Raw genomic sequence first — 6,441 nt, 5'->3', positions numbered from 1 at the left:
CAATACGTAACAATCATCCAAACAAGCTGTAAAGTAGCACTTTTCATCATTACTAATGACGAATATAACGATACGATATAGTAAAATTTAATTAACAATCAAAACACATATTTTATTTAAAATAACAATACGATACAATAACAACATGTAACCAATTCTTCAAATAAAAATAACAAAAGGGAAAGCTAGTTAACCCAATCAGTAACCCCAACCCAATTAACTTTATCCCAACTCTTATAAAAACCATCAATTCTAATTGACCAATAAACAATAGGTTTACCTTTATCATCTTTAATTGGATCATATGCATTAAACCAAGCATAAATAGCACCCCATTCAGCAAAACAAACATAAATATCATTAGTAATACCAGCATCAAATGGAAATTCTTGGCCTGGTACCATAGTTACAGAAAGCAAAGGCAATCCTGTTTGTATTTTACAAGTAACTTGCATTGTTGGTGTTCTATTTGTAGGCAAATCTGCAATTAGGTGAACACTTGGTGTTGTATCATCTGCAGAAGAAAATGAAAATTGAGATAAAGTAAAAGACAAAACAAAAATGAGAATCAAGAAAGAGTTGGTATTGAAAGCCATTCTTGTTATAATTAATTTGTTTTGCTTTTCACTATTGATGTCTTATTTATAGTTTGGAATTCTAAAGTTTGGGACATATGATTTAAGAGTAATTAACAACATACTTTAGGATATGATTTAATTTACTTCCCATAAAGTAGCGAAGTGATAAATATTTTTCCTTTCAATAGAAGAAAAAATTACTAAGTAAAATATTGATTATTTCTCTTGGTAAATTTCAAAATTTAATTTAACTTAAAAACACTTATCAAATATGGAAATATGATAACGAAAACATATCAAGCTACCAATTTCCAAAAAAACTTTAGTTCTTCTTAAGAATTTATTTCCTAAAACACTCTTGTTATCATAAAGTAAATATCCGTTAATATGCCAACTTATAGTAATTTGCTATGTTGTTGAAGGAGAAATCTTTATCATATTCTAAAAACTGCCCTTGAAGTATTGAAATTGGTACAAAAATATTCTTTGTCCACCTATTTAAATAAAAATATCCCTACCGTTATCTTTTGGGCTCAACATTACCCTTATTACTAATAGAAAATTCAGAAGAAAAAGAAAATTTAATTAATATCCATGTGTCACCGTCCCATTAGCTTAACGTGAACCCTACGCCAAATTATAATTAAATTCACCCGTAACCCGTCCGGATATTGACCCGCCCCAATTTGTAAACATAACTCTCTCTCTCTCTCTCTCTCTCTCTCTCTCTCTCTCTCTCTCTCTCTCTCTCACATACACACACACACATACCCTCTGCCTCTTCGCCATTTTTGTTTTTACGAGTGTTTTTGTACGGATTGTATGTTTATTATTGTTCATGAGGCAAATTCAAAATTGAGCTCTCTATTAGAATCATTTTTGTGGAAGATGGAAGGAAGTGTCACATTCTTCTTTATGTGTGATGACCCAAAATATCATGTTTAAATTTTATAATTAATTATGTGTTCTAAGACCTTGAAAAGTACTATTTATCATTTTTCGACTTGCGTGCGCAGTCCGTAAAATTTTTCGGAAAGTTTTTATGTGAAAAATGTATTAAAGTATGAATTAGAGCTTTAAAACTCAACTGAGTTGACTTTGGTCAATATTTTGAGCAAACGGATTCGGATCGGTATTTTGACAGTTCCGGTAGGTCCGTATATTGATTTGGGACTTGAGCGTATGCCCGGAATCAAATTCCGAGGTCCCTAGCCCGAGATATAGAATTTTGATGAAAATAATTAAAAGTTTAAGTTCAAATAGTGACCAGATGTCGAATTACATGCAAATGACCCCGGAATAGAATTTTGATGATTCCAACAGCTCCGTATGGTGATTTTGGACTTAGGAGCATGATCAAAATTTTTATTAGAAGTCCGTAGTGAAATTAGGCTTGAAATGGCTAAAATAGGAATTTAAGTTTGGAAGTTTGACCGGGGAGTTGACTTTTTGATATCGGGGTCGGAATCCAGTTCTGAAATTTTTTACAGCTCCGTTATGTCATTTATGACTTGTGTGCAAAATTTGAGGTCAATCGGACTTGATTTGATAGGTTTCGACATCGAATGTAGAAGTTAGAAATTCTTAAGTTTTATTAAGCTTGAATTGTGATGTGATTTGTGATTTTAGCGTTGTTTGATGTGATTTGAAGTTTTGACTAAGTTCGTATAATATTTTAGGACATGTTGGTATATTTGGTTAAGGTCCCGAGGGTCTTGGGTGAGTTTCGGATGGTTAACGGATCAAATTAGGACTTAGAAGCAATCTGGGAAAGTTTCTGTCTTCTGGTGAAATCGCACCTGCGAGAAATTGGCCACAGGTATGATGTAGCAGATGCAGCTCATGTTGCGCAGAAGCAAGAGAAAGGGTGCAGGTGCGGGCATGCCCGCAGGTGCGATGGAATTTTATGCACCTGCGAAGGCGCAGATGCGGTCCAAAGCTCGCAGAAGCGAAGGCAACTGGGCTGAGCAATTTCCGCAGATGCGGTATTTCAATGCAGATGCGGGACCGCAAGTGCGAGAATTTTATTCGCAGGTGCGAAAGCACTGAGCAGTATACAAAACAGAAGGGTCCGAAAAATTTTGTCATTTTTGACATTTCCAAAAGCGGATGAGGCGATTTTTGAGGGAGAAATCACGGAAAATCTTGAGGTAAGTCACATGTGATCATTGTTAGTCAATTATATTGGATTATCATTGAATATTTCGAATAGATTACATATTTTTGGGGTGAAATTAGAGGATTTGGGCCTAGGGATTTCAAAATGAGAATTTGAGATTTGGAGGTGAAGTTGATGTCAGATTTTAGTAAAAATAGTATGGTTGGACTCGTGGTTGAATGGTCGTTCGTATTTCGTAACTTCCGCCAGATTCCGAGACGTGGGTCTCACAGGCCATTTTTGAGTTAATTTCGAATTTTATTAAAAAATATAGTATTTTCTTATGGAATTGATTCTATAATTTTTGTTGACTGTATCGAATTAATTATGACTAGATACGAGTCGATCGGAGTCAGAAAATCGAGGAAAAGGCATACTACGTGATTAAATTAGAGCAAGTCGAGGTAAGTGACTTGTCTAACCTTGTGTGGGAAAATTTTTCCCTAGGATTGGTATTAATTGTAATGTGATAAAAGTCATGTACACGAGGTGACGAGTGTATGCACGGGCTAAATGTGAAGGATTATATTTTAAATTGTGTAGATCACTGTTGCATATTAATTAAATTATTAAATCTTGTTATATTCTCCATCATTGATTTGATTTATATACTTTAAATTTGCTTGACTTTTTTCCTGCTAATTATTTTACTTGTTTAGTTGGAACTTGATTTCTTTTATTCTGTGCATTATTTGCAGGTTGGTTTTCTTTAAATTAAATATTATTAATATGAAGTATTTGACCTTTTTAAAATTAGTATTGAAGTAACGTATTAAAGATTTTGAAATATTATTTTGCTCAATTATATATTCCTGAATATTATTGATGATTTATTTTGGCATGAACCGTGAGCTCTTTATTGTGAAAAAATATTATTGATGATTTATTTTGGCATGAGTTGTGAGCTCTTTATTGTGGAAAAATATTGTTGTTGAATTATTTTGGAAAGTTAAATTATTTGAGCACTTGAGGTGCAAATTGTGATATATTGTGATATTGATACGCATGCGGTGGTATAAGGTCTGGGTATTGAAATGCATGCGGTGAGATAAGGGTGGCTTGATACGCGTGGCTAGTAGGGGGAACTACTAGAAGTCATGCGGTGTGATAAGGATGGCTAAAATGCGGGATGCTATTTCGAAAAAAATATTTTCTTTAAAATAAATTGTGAAGGCTCTCGCGGTGAGATAAGGAAATGAGATATTGTGAATTTATTTATGATTTGGGACTACGAAGCGGTACCTCGGTAGTGCCCTTGTTGATATTGATTTATGGCCGTAGTTGCCTTTGATTTTTGTTGTGATTTTTCTTAAAGTTGAAAAGAAATTCTGTTTTGTTTTCACGAGGTATTTATTTGCCATTATTTGGTGTAATTAAATATGACATACTACTTGATTCATTTTTATTGTCATTTTATCTTATTATATTGTTTGAATATTTTACCATGTTATTATTTATTCTCCAGTAGGGCCTGACCTGACCTCGTCACTACTCTACCGAGGTTAGGTTTGGCACTTACTGGGTACCGCTGTGGTGTACTCATACTACGCTTCTACACATCTTTTTGTGCAGATCCAGGTACTCTTTACCAGCCCCTTCTTTAGTGAGTTATCTGTGCACGGAAACTTCGAGGTATATCTACCAGCGTCCGCATACTCCGGAGTCCCCTTCTATCATTATTATGTTGCTTCCCTATTTTTCGTTAGACCTTGATATATAGAGACATTGAGGATAAAATTCTTAGAAGCTTGTGACTTATTTCTACCGGGTTTTGAGAGTTGAAATTGTTTGAATTGTAGTTTATTTATTTCAGATATTTATTATTTTTTCGCATTAATAGGCTTACCTAGTCTTAGAGACTAGGTGCCATCACGACATCCTACGAAGGGAATTTGGGGTCGTGACAAGTTGGTATCAGAGCTCTAGATTCATAGGTGTTATGAGTCATAAGCAGGTTTAGTAGAGTCTTGCGGATCGGTACGGAGACGTCTGTACTTATCTTCAGGAGGCTATGGCACTGTTAGGAAAATATTCACTTTTTTGATTTCTTATCATGCACAATTGTTGAATTCAAAGTTCTAAACCATTATCTTTCTATTCTCTCACATATGGTGAGGACACGCACAACTGAATCTGATGATCAGACACCCGCACCACCTGTTGGAGCCGCAAGAGGCCGGGGTCGGGGCAGAGGTCGAGCCAGAGGCCGAGGAAGACCACATGGTGTTGCCAGAGCACCTACACGAGCTGCTGCACCAGAGCCACCAGTAGCTCCAGTTGGAGAGCAGGCACCTGAGACGCTTGTTACTACTCCTACACTTCAGGAGACTCTTGCCCAGTTTTTGATCATGTTTGGCACTCTAGCTCAGGCAGGGTTAATTCCACTTGCTCTTGCCACATCTCAGGCCGGGGGAGGAGCATAAACTCTCGCCGCCCGTACTCCAGAGCCACGGGCCCAAGTTGTCCATGGCCCAGAGGTTATACCAGTGCAGCCAGTTGTCCCAGTTCGACCTGAGATTAGGACAACAGTTTTAGAGGGGGAGCAACTCAGGCTCGAGAGGTATAAGAAGTACCGCCCTCCCACTTTCTGCGGTTTAGCTTCAGAGAATGCTCAGGGTTTTCTGGAGGAATGTCACTGTATCCTTCGTAATATGGGCATTGTGGATTCCAGTAGGGTTTCTTTCATGACATTCCAGTTTAGAGGAGCAGCCTACCAGTGGTGGCGGGCATATGAGTTGGATAGTCCGGCTGAGGCAGCTTCACTCCCTTGGACTCAATTTTCAGATATGTTCTTAAGGGAGTATGTTCCTCAGAGTCTTAGAGATGCATGGCGCACAGAGTTTGAGCAGTTGCGCCAGGGTTCTATGACTGTGTCAGAGTATGTGGTCCGATTCAGTGATTTGGCGAGGCATGCACCAGCTTAGTTGCTACTGTTCGAGAGCGGGTTCGCAGATTTATTGAGGGTCTCAACCCTAATATTAGATACAGTATGGCCCGAGAGCTAGAGATGGACATCACATACCAATAAGTGGTGTCAATTGCTAGGAGATTGGAAGGTATGAGGATCTGGGAGAGGGAAGAGAGAGAAGCTAAGAGACCCCGAGATTCTGGCACATATAATAATTCTCGTACCCCGGTTGCAGCCCGTCATGGTAGAGGTTATGTGAGTCGTCCTATTCATTCAGCACTTCCAGTTTCCAGTAGTATTCCGGCTACTCCCAGACCTCAGGTTCCATATTATGCACCGCGAGTCTCTTCTGTACCTCTTATACGGGGTGCTTTCAGCGGGCAGTTTAGTCAATCAGGCCCGAGCCAGTCCCAACAACCACGTCCTCCGAGGGCTTGTTTTGAGTGTGGTGACACTCGTCATATCATGAGAGATTGCCCCAGACTTAGGAGGGGTGCACCTCCACGGATTTCTCAGGCCCCACCTATTCCACAGGGCCCTCAGGCTTCTCAGGCCATTATTACTGCTCCAGTTGCCACTCCACCTGCACAACCAGCTAGAGGTGGAGGTCGGACAGGTAGAGGTCACCCTAGAGGGGGAGGCCAGGCCAGATATTATGCCCTTCCTGCTAGGACAGAGGCTGTTGCATCCGATTCTATTATCACAGGTATTATTCTGGTCTGTCATAGAGATGCATCAGTCTTATTTGATCAAGGCTCCACTTATTCTTATGTGTCATCTTATTTTGCCCCGTATTT

This window comes from Nicotiana tabacum, chromosome 13 (assembly GCF_000715075.1).
Source record: "Nicotiana tabacum cultivar K326 chromosome 13, ASM71507v2, whole genome shotgun sequence".
NCBI lineage: Eukaryota > Viridiplantae > Streptophyta > Magnoliopsida > Solanales > Solanaceae > Nicotiana > Nicotiana tabacum.
This window is presented reverse-complemented; position numbering follows the sequence as displayed.